The sequence below is a fragment of the Thalia democratica genome, chromosome 1 (genome assembly GCF_965202585.1).
Source record: "Thalia democratica chromosome 1, ktThaDemo2.hap1.1, whole genome shotgun sequence".
Lineage (NCBI taxonomy): Eukaryota > Metazoa > Chordata > Thaliacea > Salpida > Salpidae > Thalia > Thalia democratica.
The window spans coordinates 466,975-481,119 of record NC_139165.1 but is presented as its reverse complement, the minus strand read 5'-3'; the positions used below and the strand labels follow the sequence as shown (position 1 = coordinate 481,119).

Genomic DNA, 14,145 nt, shown 5'->3' with positions numbered 1-14,145 from the left:
ATCAATGTTTTAAGCCTAATATGTTTAATCTAAAAAGATACTTTGTTTTAAACACGCTTTATAAAAATATAGTAAGAATTAAATTTAATTATGATAAACAAAGATATCTAATTGACTTTATTTTACGATATCGTAATCAATATAAATTACTGTATTGATATAATCGCTTTATATTGTCAAATAAAAGAGATTAAATATTTAAGTTTTACTAGTTTATGATATATAAGTTTAATTTAATTTATATACTTATGAAACACAAACTTTAACATCTAATTATGGTTAAAAAAGACAACGAATATAATATTTTTTCATTTTGATATTGGTGCGACATCATCCTAGGGAATTATCAATTTTTAGTATATAATAAATATGTCTAGAGTTGAAAAAAGAAAAGAGTGCTATCTTGTCAAAAAAATTTACATCATAAATCAAGACTATGTCGTGGTAATTATAGTCAATAATTATTAAAACTAAAGCCTAAAAACTTGTTTGGATCGATTCAACCATTGTAGTTTTTAGTAGCAATTAAGAAATTTTTTAAATAAGCTCAAATTTAGTAAGACTTGTTAACGAAATAGATATTTATGTGCTTTCCTAAATAAGAAAATTACTTTTTAAGCGTAGTTAGTTGTTATATACTCAAACTTAATTTGTTGTTATTTTTAAGTTTTATGTTTAATTTCTAGTTATATTTCAGGAATATTTAGTATGATTAAAAATTTTCAATTAAGTTTCTCTTTAAATGTATTTGTTTATTTTTTTTTTAAAGTTTGTTTAATGTTTGTTTTAAATTTCATAAGTGTATTTTTCTTTACTGAAATATTTTAGAATAAAACAGTGTATATCTGATTTAATAATTAAGAATATTCTATAATAACATTAAGCCTGTTTGAAGTAGTGTTGCCTGTTTGAAGTTTGTTAAGTTTACAATGCAGTAGAAAAGTCATTACCAGAAAAATTAAAAATGTTCCCAGACCGGGAATCGAACCCGGGCCGCGTGGGTGAGAGCCACGAATCCTAACCACTAGACCACCTGGGAGGACGTTTGATGGCACTTTGCAGCATTTATATTCTGCAAAACTTCTCTACCAAGCTATTTGTTAATATTCTTTTTACATTGCAAAGTTTAAAATTACTTATTTGTTTTGAAAAACAACAACATGTGATATAAAATACATGTAAATATATAAAAAAAACTACAAAATAATAGAACAAATTAATTCAACAAAAGTTGAAACTTTTAATAAAAACTTAAAGTATGATTAAAACTCAGGTTAAATAGTTTTGGTACTAAAACGTAAAACATTATCTACACAAAAGTAATAAAAACTTGAACTATTATTATATAAAAAGCTTTAAAAGAAAGCTTTACGAGATTAAAAAGAACACAGTTGTTTTTGATAAAAATGCATACATACTTTACACAAGAATTTACAAAATCTTAGCCTGCTTTAATTTATAATTAGTTTAAACTTTTAGATATTTTCATATATTACTAGTTTTTTTAACTTTCAGTCATTGACAATCATAAAAATACTTATACTTCAAAAAATACTTCACCATTAGTTTTCAATAACGCTAAATGTTAGTTAGGTGAAATTCTTCACAATAATTTTTAAGACTAACCTTAGTTTAACTTTTAACAATTTTTTTTACAAATTTTTAGTCTATTTTTAACTAGCAGAGTACTTTATAAACTATACAAATCTTAATGGTTGAATATTTTGTTACAAAAAAGAAAAAACCTCTACAAAAACAAATCTGTCAATGTTTAAAGTTGGTTTGCATTGCATTAATAGGCTTTTATAGAAATGCTTGCTACTTATTTTTAATTAGTTTTGTACTGTGACATAGAACTAAGAACAAGCAAATTATGAACTTTTTAACTGTAATGTAGAAAATTTATGCTTCAGTAATAGTTTTGTTATTTATTGAAAAAATATTAGTTAAAGTATTAAATGCTAAAATTTAATTTAAATTGAATAAATTTTGATAAAAACATTACAACCGGCATAATTGAAAATATACGTGAATAGTTGTTACATCATGATAAATATATATTACAATAATATTAACTTAACTGAATGGTTTGTGTGATAAAAGTTAAATAACTTTATCTTAGTAGACTAACTTGATTTTTTTTGTAGTTGTATTTGTGTATTTACTTATAAAAAAGTAAACAAACTCTATATTAAATAATAATACTTTGTTGAAAGTAAAATAAAGTCCAACTTTTAAGCTTTCAGTTTTGTATAAAACTAGTAGCTGGTTTGTTTAATAATTTTTATTAAGCAAGTTTAATTACGTTCTTAGAAAAGTTTAATAAGTATTAAGTACAAATAAAAAATTGTAGTTTTAGTATAGTACTAATTTTAACTCAGATAGTATGTTTTTGAAAAAGTATTAAAAAAAAGTTCCTAAGAGTAAAGAGCTATTTTATTTAAGTATGTCAACTCAATATCAAAAGATATTATTGGTTTTAATTTTATAAACTCAGTTTTTTAATCTTTAAATTATTAGAGTTTTACCAATAGTAGCTCATACTATAGTGGCATGCTTGGTATGGTAATTCATTTAAGTATATAAACGCAAATATCACCTCTGTATCACAAGCGTCGATGGTGTAACGGTTAGCATTGGTGCCTTCCAAGCACTAGTTCCGGGTTCGACTCCCGGTCGACGCACTTATTTTAATAAATATTTTTGTTCTCAGTTTATTTCAGGTGAATGCTAAATTCAGAATACTTGATCACATACCTTTTAAATTTTAAAACGTAAAACAAGTAACTTTGCACAGTTTTTGTGTTTTTAGAGTATACAAAGTTAATTGTGATGATTTACATAATAAACCTTGATAATATTGATTGCAAAAAGTGTAACAAAATTTTTACGATGGATTGTCAACTTATAGTTTCTATAAAAAAGTTTATGCTAACTTCTTATGTACGTAATGCTATGATAACTTGCCTACTTTATATATCGATAAAAACTTATAAACTTCACAAAGCATAGTATAAATAACTTGAAATTGAAACTTATTTGTAATACACTCTTAAGGTACTTTTTCTACATATGCTTTGTTGAGCTAACATAGTAAAAAGGCACTTATTTTTATGAAAGCATTTCTATAGTAGTTTGTATAACATACAAGATTGATAGATATTTAAGAAAATGTTTAAATGACTTGTTAAATTTAAACTTTACATGGTGGTCTTTAATATTTGAAAAGTTTTAGTTAGTTATACAAAGATTAAGAAACTTTACAAATACAACTACATTTAAAAAACGTTTTGATAACTACCAACAAGTTATATTTATAACATCAGCCCTTTTGTACAATATTTGTTTTAACTGCAGAATAAACAATCATAACAAGTTAAGGAAAAAATAAAATATTAGCTGGTGTTGTTCAAATTTAGTTTAACGAAAAACAGGATTGTTAATATTTATTTTTAAGCAAAAGAATTTACATTTTAAGCAAAGTTCAAAGTATTACATGCCATTGAAATAAGTTAAAATTTTGATAGTACAGGAATTGCAGTTTTAAGTACTATTCACTCAAAATAGTTGATTATATAATTTGCACATTCCCGTTGTAAACGTGTGGCCGGTTAGCTCAGTTGGTTAGAGCGTCGTGCTAATAACGCGAATGTCGCGGGTTCGATCCCCGTACTGGCCACATTTCTATCCTCGTTAGTATAGTGGTGAGTATTCCCGCCTGTCACGCGGGCGACCGGGGTTCGATTCCCCGACGGGGAGCTTTTTGTTTTTCTAAGCATGTTGAGTACGTACTTTTTCTTTATATTTGTATCTTAAGTATAACAATTTAGATATAGATGCTTTGCTATGAACTTTTAATGAGTAGTTTAAAAAATGTTTATTCGATATTTTCAACTAGAAGAGCTAATTGCTTACAAAAGTTCATACTTAAATGTCATTAGTAAACAATAAAAATACGTATTTTTGCAAAAACTTTGTTACCTTCTAATTACTGTTAAGGTTAAGACCTCTATTTTATTTTCTTAATTAAGTAAATCACAATATCAGTTATTAATTCATAATAAACTAATGAACTTTAAAATAAGTTTTTTTTTTTTTTGAAAACATTTGGTACAAAAATTAAATTTTCATTTATTTACCACAAACTTTTATTACCTATATAGTGAGTTGAAATTTATCAACAGTAATTCAGTACCTATAAGAATAGTAGTAAGTACTTTTATTTTACTTACAATCAATTCAGTTTAGATTTTTATTTACCAGGTATTAATAGGTTTTTTAAGCAGTATACGAAGCATTGTAAGAAAAGTTTTTTTTAAACTTTTACATAAGTATTAAATTTTAATATTTTATCAACCTTAACATCTTTAAAAATAACATCCGTCCTCGGGTGGGCTCGAACCACCAACCTTTCGATTAACAGTCGAACGCGCTAACCGATTGCGCCACGAAGACTTGTTGAGAATTGAGCTTGTTTTGTATATATACTTAAAATTTTTACTTCAGCTTGTAAAGTTGTTTTTTGCAAATCATCAGAAAATTCTTACACGTTTAAACCTAAACTATTTCAACATAACTTACATTTACAAACTTTCATAAATATTATTGACAAATACTATTAACTCCTTAAACAAAAGTAAATAGACGAGTAGAAATGATTACTAATGACCTTGAGAATCACTGTTTAAAATATAACAAAAGGGTTGATCATGCCAATTCGATCAGCAGACCACAAGTTTCGGTAGACTGAGACTGGTTTCGTCTTTATTAGGACTCATCAGTCAGTCACAACCGAAAAACTTGCAGCCGTCAATCTACAAACGGTTTATTATGCTTTCACATGAAGCAAAAATTTGCTTGCAATCATCTGTGACGTCAGCATTATCGTTTGCCGTGCAACGTTTAAAACATTGTCCACTAGGCAAGACATCTGGTACGCTCGTTTTAGTAAGATCAACAAAAAACATCGGCGAAAGTCAGCAGAGTAGAAGCCTTGACTTTCGTTTGCTGTGAGACAAACAAAACTCCAGTCTACCGATACTTGTGGTCTGATGATCAAATTGGCATGATCTACCCTTTTGTTAAACTTGAGTTTGTCTCACAGCAAACGAAAGTCCAGGCTTCTGCTGACTTTCGCCGATGTTTCTTGTTGTTTAAAAGATAACATTTGAGTATATCCTGGAACTTTCCAAAATGACTTACATTTTTTAAACATAACGGTAGCTTAATCCATAACTTTCTTCCTTTGTAGGATAGTGATTTATGACCTACTTTGCTTTTGAATCTAGATAGGAAAAAATTTGTTTCTGAAGACCTCCTATAATAATTATGGACATTTTTTACACTTTTATACAAATTTTTAAAGTTATCTGGTAACAAGTTATTGTTAAACTTAAACATAAACAGACCTATTTCATGTAGACACAGACTTTCAACATTTAATAATTTTAAATAAAAAATAGACTTTAAATAACTGAAGTTACTTTTAAATAAAGTTGACAGTATCTGAGCGAGCTAATTTTTACTTTAAAACATTCTTTATAAAAAAGTTATTATATAATTTTCTTTACATTTTTAACTATTTACAGAATTTTTTAAACAACTTTTTCTTTCTTATAAAGAATCAATAAAAAGTTGTTCTGTTTTCTAAAGTTATTGATAAAATTTAATTTTAACACCATTTTAGATTAAAACTTTAACTTTAATCACAATGTTAAATATACTTTTTATGTGTCTCTAACGTCAGAAAACCTTGCTTATTTTATTGTAACTAAGATTATTAGTTTTTCATAGAAATTCTTCTAACATTTTTATTGAATATTTGTTGTTTAGAAAATTGTTCACAGTTGTAGTATTTGATACTTAGAGATTTTTTTATCTTTTTAAGTTCAAAATCTTAAATACTAAAGTTTTTTTTTCATGAAAATTAAAACAAGTTAATGTGGTTGAGATTATATTTTTGGGCAGTTTTTGTCAACTATTTAAATGGTTTTAGTCAGGTAAACTTATCAAACAATTGCTGTTAAAAACTAATATTTGAATTTTTTTTAATATGTTTTTGCTATCATTTCTTTTAAACAATTTAATAAACATCTTAATATCGGTATCAGGGGCGATTTGTACTATTGTGATATAGAGTTGGTATTGGTATTGTGCTTGAAGTTATAATGAGATCTATTTAGTAGAACTTTATTTAATATTATTGCATATTTATGATTTAAATAAAAGACTTACTATTTAAACAATATTTAATTTTAAAAGAAATGATAGCAAAAGTTTGAAAGTTGATTTGTTTGGTTACAGTAACATTGGTTTAGTCTAGGTTTTAGAATTTTCTATCTAGTTATACTTTAAGATTATTCTTTAAGATTACTATTTTAAATTAAGTTTAGAATACTTACAAATTTTTTTTTATGCTTTCAAACTTTTTTCTTATTTTTTTAGCATGCAAATGTAAAAATTAGTTATGGATGTTTTAAATTAAGCAAAAAAAAAATTTAAGTAGATTTGATCATCAGACCACAAGTATCGGTAGACTGGAGTTTTGTTTGTCTCACAGCAAACGAAAGTCAAGGCTTCTACTCTGCTGACTTTCGCCGATGTTTTTTGTTGATCTTACTAAAACGAGCGTACCAGATGTCTTGCCTAGTGGACAATGTTTTAAACGTTGCACGGCAAACGATAATGCTGACGTCACAGATGATTGCAAGCAAATTTTTGCTTCATGTGAAAGCATAATAAACCGTTTGTAGATTGACGGCTGCAAGTTTTTCGGTTGTGACTGACTGATGAGTCCTAATAAAGACGAAACCAGTCTCAGTCTACCGAAACTTGTGGTCTGCTGATCGAATTGGCATGATCAACCCTTTTGTTATATTTTAAACAGTGATTCTCAAGGTCATTAGTAATCATTTCTACTCGTCTATTTACTTTTGTTTAAGGAGTTAATAGTATTTGTCAATAATATTTATGAAAGTTTGTAAATGTAAGTTATGTTGAAATAGTTTAGGTTTAAACGTGTAAGAATTTTCTGATGATTTGCAAAAAACAACTTTACAAGCTGAAGTAAAAATTTTAAGTATATATACAAAACAAGCTCAATTCTCAACAAGTCTTCGTGGCGCAATCGGTTAGCGCGTTCGACTGTTAATCGAAAGGTTGGTGGTTCGAGCCCACCCGAGGACGGATGTTATTTTTAAAGATGTTAAGGTTGATAAAATATTAAAATTTAATACTTATGTAAAAGTTTAAAAAAAACTTTTCTTACAATGCTTCGTATACTGCTTAAAAAACCTATTAATACCTGGTAAATAAAAATCTAAACTGAATTGATTGTAAGTAAAATAAAAGTACTTACTACTATTCTTATAGGTACTGAATTACTGTTGATAAATTTCAACTCACTATATAGGTAATAAAAGTTTGTGGTAAATAAATGAAAATTTAATTTTTGTACCAAATGTTTTCAAAAAAAAAAAAAACTTATTTTAAAGTTCATTAGTTTATTATGAATTAATAACTGATATTGTGATTTACTTAATTAAGAAAATAAAATAGAGGTCTTAACCTTAACAGTAATTAGAAGGTAACAAAGTTTTTGCAAAAATACGTATTTTTATTGTTTACTAATGACATTTAAGTATGAACTTTTGTAAGCAATTAGCTCTTCTAGTTGAAAATATCGAATAAACATTTTTTAAACTACTCATTAAAAGTTCATAGCAAAGCATCTATATCTAAATTGTTATACTTAAGATACAAATATAAAGAAAAAGTACGTACTCAACATGCTTAGAAAAACAAAAAGCTCCCCGTCGGGGAATCGAACCCCGGTCGCCCGCGTGACAGGCGGGAATACTCACCACTATACTAACGAGGATAGAAATGTGGCCAGTACGGGGATCGAACCCGCGACATTCGCGTTATTAGCACGACGCTCTAACCAACTGAGCTAACCGGCCACACGTTTACAACGGGAATGTGCAGATTATATAATCAACTATTTTGAGTGAATAGTACTTAAAACTGCAATTCCTGTACTATCAAAATTTTAACTTATTTCAATGGCATGTAATACTTTGAACTTTGCTTAAAATGTAAATTCTTTTGCTTAAAAATAAATATTAACAATCCTGTTTTTCGTTAAACTAAATTTGAACAACACCAGCTAATATTTTATTTTTTCCTTAACTTGTTATGATTGTTTATTCTGCAGTTAAAACAAATATTGTACAAAAGGGCTGATGTTATAAATATAACTTGTTGGTAGTTATCAAAACGTTTTTTAAATGTAGTTGTATTTGTAAAGTTTCTTAATCTTTGTATAACTAACTAAAACTTTTCAAATATTAAAGACCACCATGTAAAGTTTAAATTTAACAAGTCATTTAAACATTTTCTTAAATATCTATCAATCTTGTATGTTATACAAACTACTATAGAAATGCTTTCATAAAAATGAGTGCCTTTTTACTATGTTAGCTCAACAAAGCATATATAGAAAAAGTACCTTTAGAGTGTATTACAAATAAGTTTCAATTTCAAGTTATTTATACTATGCTTTGTGAAGTTTATAAGTTTTTATCGATATATAAAGTAGGCAAGTTATCATAGCATTACGTACATTAGAAGCTAGCATAAACTTTTTTATAAGAACTATAAGTTGACAATCCATCGTAAAAATTTTGTTACACTTTTTGCAATCAATATTATCAAGGTTTATTATGTAAATCATCACAATTAACTTTGTATACTCTAAAAACACAAAAACTGTGCAAAGTTATTTGTTTTACGTTTTAAAATTTAAAAGGTATGTGATCAAGTATTCTGAACTTAGCATTCACCTGAAATAAACTGAGAACAAAAACATTTATTAAAATAAAGTGCGACGACCGGGAGTCGAGCCCGGAACTAGTGCTTGGAAGGCACCAATGCTAACCGTTACACCATCGACGCTTGTGATACAGAGGTGATATTTGCGTTTATATACTTAAATGAATTACCATACCAAGCATGCCACTATAGTATGAGCTACTATTGGTAAAACTCTAATAATTTAAAGATTAAAAAACTGAGTTTATAAAATTAAAACCAATAATATCTTTTGATATTAAGTTGACATACTTAAATAAAATAGCTCTTTACTCTTAGGAACTTTTTTTTAATACTTTTTCAAAAACATACTATCTGAGTTAAAATTAGTACTATACTAAAACTACAATTTTTTATTTGTACTTAATACTTATTAAACTTTTCTAAGAACGTAATTAAACTTGCTTAATAAAAATTATTAAACAAACCAGCTACTAGTTTTATACAAAACTGAAAGCTTAAAAGTTGGACTTTATTTTACTTTCAACAAAGTATTATTATTTAATATAGAGTTTGTTTACTTTTTTATAAGTAAATACACAAATACAACTACAAAAAAAATCAAGTTAGTCTACTAAGATAAAGTTATTTAACTTTTATCACACAAACCATTCAGTTAAGTTAATATTATTGTAATATATATTTATCATGATGGAACAACTATTCACGTATATTTTCAATTATGCCGGTTGTAATGTTTTTATCAAAATTTATTCAATTTAAATTAAATTTTAGCATTTAATACTTTAACTAATATTTTTTCAATAAATAACAAAACTATTACTGAAGCATAAATTTTCTACATTACAGTTAAAAAGTTCATAATTTGCTTGTTCTTAGTTCTATGTCACAGTACAAAACTAATTAAAAATAAGTAGCAAGCATTTCTATAAAAGCCTATTAATGCAATGCAAACCAACTTTAAACATTGACAGATTTGTTTTTGTAGAGGTTTTTTCTTTTTTGTAACAAAATATTCAACCATTAAGATTTGTATAGTTTATAAAGTACTCTGCTAGTTAAAAATAGACTAAAAATTTGTAAAAAAAATTGTTAAAAGTTAAACTAAGGTTAGTCTTAAAAATTATTGTGAAGAATTTCACCTAACTAACATTTAGCGTTATTGAAAACTAATGGTGAAGTATTTTTTGAAGTATAAGTATTTTTATGATTGTCAATGACTAAAAGTTAAAAAAACTAGTAATATATGAAAATATCTAAAAGTTTAAACTAATTATAAATTAAAGCAGGCTAAGATTTTGTAAATTCTTGTGTAAAGTATGTATGCATTTTTATCAAAAACAACTGTGTTCTTTTTAATCTCGTAAAGCTTTCTTTTAAAGCTTTTTATATAATAATAGTTCAAGTTTTTATTACTTTTGTGTAGATAATGTTTTACGTTTTAGTACCAAAACTATTTAACCTGAGTTTTAATCATACTTTAAGTTTTTATTAAAAGTTTCAACTTTTGTTGAATTAATTTGTTCTATTATTTTGTAGTTTTTTTATATATTTACATGTATTTTATATCACATGTTGTTGTTTTTCAAAACAAATAAGTAATTTTAAACTTTGCAATGTAAAAAGAATATTAACAAATAGCTTGGTAGAGAAGTTTTGCAGAATATAAATGCTGCAAAGTGCCATCAAACGTCCTCCCAGGTGGTCTAGTGGTTAGGATTCGTGGCTCTCACCCACGCGGCCCGGGTTCGATTCCCGGTCTGGGAACATTTTTAATTTTTCTGGTAATGACTTTTCAACTGCATTGTAACTTAACAAACTTCAAACAGGCAACACTATTAAGCTTAATGTTATTATAGAATATTCTTAACTGTTAAATCAGATATACACTGTTTTATTCTAAAATATTTCAGTAAAAAAAAATACACTTATAAAATTTAAAACAAATATTAAACAAACTTTAAAAAAAAGTAAACAAATACATTTAAAGAGAAACTTAATTGAAAATTTTTAATCATACTAAATATTCCTGAAATATAACTAGAAATTAAACATAAAACTTAAAAATAACAACAAATTAAGTTTGAGTATATAACAACTAACTACGCTTAAAAAGTAATTTTCTTATTTAGGAAAGCACCTAAATATCTATTTCGTTAACAAGTCTTACTAAATTTGAGCTTATTTAAAAAATTTCTTAATTGCTACTAAAAACTACAATGGTTGAATCGATCCAAACAAGTTTTTAGGCTTTAGTTTTAATAATTATTGACTATAATTACCACGACATAGTCTTGATTTATGATGTAAATTTTTTGGACAAGACAGCACTCTTTTCTTTTTTCAATTCTAGACATATTTATTATATACTAAAGTTTGATAATTCCCTAGGATGATGTCGCACCAATATCAAAATGAAAAAATATTATATTTGTTGTCTTTTTTAACCGTAATTATATGTTAAAGTTTGTGTTTCATAAGTATATAAATAAAATTAAACTTATATATCATAAACTAGTAAAACTTAAATATTTAATCTCTTTTATTTGACAATATAAAGCGATTATATCAATACAGTAAATTATATTATTACGATATCGTAAAATAAAGTTAATTAGATATCTTTGTTTATCATAATTAAGTTTAATTCTTACTATATTTCATAAAGCGAAATAAAACAAAGTATCTTTTTAGATTAAACATATTAGGCTTAAAACATTGATATTTAGCATATAACTATGGTTAAAAAAGACATCGAATATAATATTTTTTCAGTTTGATATTGAAGCGACATCATCCTAGAGAATTACCTAAAAGTTATTTTAGTACGATAAAGGTAGTAAACAGAAATTTACCAAACTTTTTGAAAAACAGCTCAACCAGACTTTTTTACACTTGCGTATAAAGTTAAGTCAAGTACAAAAGTGCGTCGACCGGGAGTCGAACCCGGAACTAGTGCTTGGAAGGCACCAATGCTAACCGTTACACCATCGACGCTTGTGGACTATAATTGATATTTCTGTTTATAAACCTGTTGAACGTTGGTAAGTCTATATTCATGCCAAGTTTGAATTGTGAACTATATTTAGTAAAAACTTAAACGATTACAGGTATGGTGCTTGTTAATAATAATTTTATTCAAAATATCTTGTAAACTTGAACTTAATCAAGCACCTTATACTAACAATTCAGGGGCTGGCAAAGTATCCTAAAAGTCGAACTTTTGAACAAAGTTATAATATAACATTAATGTATTGTTTATTTTTAACAATGGACTGTAAACAGTTAATCAAAACTATCGCCATATTGATTGAGTTTTAAATAGTTATTTGTAAATAAAGTAGCAGTAGATAATCATTTTTTTTGTATTTAAACTAAGAGTATAAAATACACATAAGTTTACAATAGTCTCTATTTTTATTAATGAAGTTTTTTTTCTGAAATTTTTTTTTTTTTAATTTTAATTTTTAGTGATCGAACAAAAACTCTTTTTTATTACTAATTGTAAATTTTTTACTATAGATTTGTAATTCAACTGATTTTTTTTTAATTTAAAATTTAAGTTTTATGATAAAAATAGACAATTTATAAAATACGTTGTGTTTTTAGGGTTAATTAAATTAACGATTTCTTTTAAAATATTTTAGGTGTTTATGTAACCAAATGAATATAAAAAATATTGACGCAGTCTTACATAAATTGAATGAAATCTAATTATTCATCCATGACTTGCCAAAAAACAGTTTTATAAGTACTTTAATTTTTTAGTGCTTGTGTGCTTATTTATAAAAAACAAAAAGTTTAATATTTTTAATACTTGGTGAAGTAAGTAATTTATAGCTGTAGAAAAACAACAAAATAAGTATCACTGTAAATCTCAGTTTGTATATAATGGTACAAGTTGCCGTTAAACGTTCTCACAGGTGGTCTACTAGTGCAGCGGTTGTCAAGCTAATCAAAATCTGTGTACACCAAAATGTAAAAATAAAATTGGTGCACCCCAAGATCTAATTTCAATAAGTTCCACTAGTGGTGTCACTACGTAAACATTTTACTAATGCACTCAGTTTATATTTACATGCAAACCTTTTAACAACTAAAACTAGAAATTATCATTTGTTCCTGTTTTTAATGAACCTTTCTATTTAGTTTACCTTGTTTGCACAATGATGTTTTATTTATACGGCTTTGTCTTACATACTTATCAATTGAACACAGCTCCGCAATCACTACAAAACTCTCAGTACAGTACTCTTAAAATGTTTTATTTTGTATTAATATGTAGCTTAAACAAGATATATATTTTTAAAAACTCAATTATTTTTGTTGTCTAAAAATTTCGTGTACCCCTAAATAAATTTCGTGCACACTAGTGTGCACCAGTGTACACCTTGACGACCACTAGTAACTAGTGGTTAAAAATTGTGTATATAATTGAAAAGGTATTTTATTTACAACTAAGCCACAACAGTTTTTTTTACATTGTTTTTATACATTTTAAAAATGCTTGTAATCGCAAGTAAAGGCTTTTAATGATTATTTTTACACTGAATGAATTATTCTTTTTAAATACGCTTGAAATATTGAAAATGTTTGCTAAAATACTAGTAGATTAAGTTAAGATAAATATTTTTTATTTAAAGTGTTTTAATCTTAAAATAGCTCTGAAAGTTTGCCTTGGATTGTTTATCAAAGCTCTTACAAAACTTGTTTAATGGTTACTAATAACTAGATATAGTTTGCATATAACACAATTATGACTTTAAACTTGCATAGGTATGTGTAGCAATCAATTAAGTTAGTATAAAAAGAGAAAATTACAAGAAAGTTAAACAAGCTTGCTGTAGGTTACAAGTTCTATATAAACGCAACAAACTGATATCAAACGTCCTCCCAGGTGGTCTAGTGGTTAGGATTCGTGGCTCTCACCCACGCGGCCCGGGCTCGATTCCCGGTCTGGGAACGTTTTTGTTGTTGTTTCTATTTTCCCTCAACAATTGTATTCTTCAACAATTGTAAACTACTTTATAACTTAAAGTGTTATATAGTGCAAAACGTTAAACATTATATGTACCATATTAAATATTAAATTTTTGTTTGATTAATTATCATAAAAGAGTGTAATTATTTGTTAAACTTTAGTTATAAAGTTTAAAAGTTAAGGCAAATAACTATACAGAAGTTTAAAAGTGTAAATTATTTAAACTACAAAGCTAATTAAAGCTACCATTATTAACGAAATAAAGCGTACTTTTAACGTATTAAATGCACATATTTACAATAAAATGGTTTTTGATAGTTAAGTATCAAGAT

At 26.4% G+C, this 14,145-nt stretch overlaps 11 non-coding genes across 11 annotated transcripts; 6 read left to right on the top strand and 5 right to left on the bottom strand.

Annotated features, from left to right (window-relative positions):
• Positions 1-967: 967 nt before the first annotated feature.
• Positions 968-1,039, bottom strand: Trnae-cuc (transfer RNA glutamic acid (anticodon CUC)). The gene has a single exon. It is a non-coding gene; the product is annotated as a tRNA-Glu (tRNA).
• Positions 1,040-2,612: 1,573 nt separating this feature from the next.
• On the top strand, positions 2,613-2,684 carry Trnag-ucc (transfer RNA glycine (anticodon UCC)). The gene has a single exon. It is a non-coding gene; the product is annotated as a tRNA-Gly (tRNA).
• Positions 2,685-3,605: 921 nt separating this feature from the next.
• On the top strand, positions 3,606-3,679 carry Trnai-aau (transfer RNA isoleucine (anticodon AAU)). The gene has a single exon. It is a non-coding gene; the product is annotated as a tRNA-Ile (tRNA).
• Positions 3,680-3,687: 8 nt separating this feature from the next.
• Trnad-guc (transfer RNA aspartic acid (anticodon GUC)) lies at positions 3,688-3,759 on the top strand. The gene has a single exon. It is a non-coding gene; the product is annotated as a tRNA-Asp (tRNA).
• A 622-nt stretch (positions 3,760-4,381) lies between these two features.
• Positions 4,382-4,455, bottom strand: Trnan-guu (transfer RNA asparagine (anticodon GUU)). Its single transcript has one exon. It is a non-coding gene; the product is annotated as a tRNA-Asn (tRNA).
• A 2,656-nt stretch (positions 4,456-7,111) lies between these two features.
• On the top strand, positions 7,112-7,185 carry Trnan-guu (transfer RNA asparagine (anticodon GUU)). Its single transcript has one exon. It is a non-coding gene; the product is annotated as a tRNA-Asn (tRNA).
• Positions 7,186-7,807: 622 nt separating this feature from the next.
• Positions 7,808-7,879, bottom strand: Trnad-guc (transfer RNA aspartic acid (anticodon GUC)). Its single transcript has one exon. It is a non-coding gene; the product is annotated as a tRNA-Asp (tRNA).
• Positions 7,880-7,887: 8 nt separating this feature from the next.
• Positions 7,888-7,961, bottom strand: Trnai-aau (transfer RNA isoleucine (anticodon AAU)). The gene has a single exon. It is a non-coding gene; the product is annotated as a tRNA-Ile (tRNA).
• Positions 7,962-10,527: 2,566 nt separating this feature from the next.
• On the top strand, positions 10,528-10,599 carry Trnae-cuc (transfer RNA glutamic acid (anticodon CUC)). The gene has a single exon. It is a non-coding gene; the product is annotated as a tRNA-Glu (tRNA).
• Positions 10,600-11,757: 1,158 nt separating this feature from the next.
• Trnag-ucc (transfer RNA glycine (anticodon UCC)) lies at positions 11,758-11,829 on the bottom strand. The gene has a single exon. It is a non-coding gene; the product is annotated as a tRNA-Gly (tRNA).
• Positions 11,830-13,723: 1,894 nt separating this feature from the next.
• On the top strand, positions 13,724-13,795 carry Trnae-cuc (transfer RNA glutamic acid (anticodon CUC)). The gene has a single exon. It is a non-coding gene; the product is annotated as a tRNA-Glu (tRNA).
• The last annotated feature ends 350 nt before the right edge of the window (positions 13,796-14,145 follow it).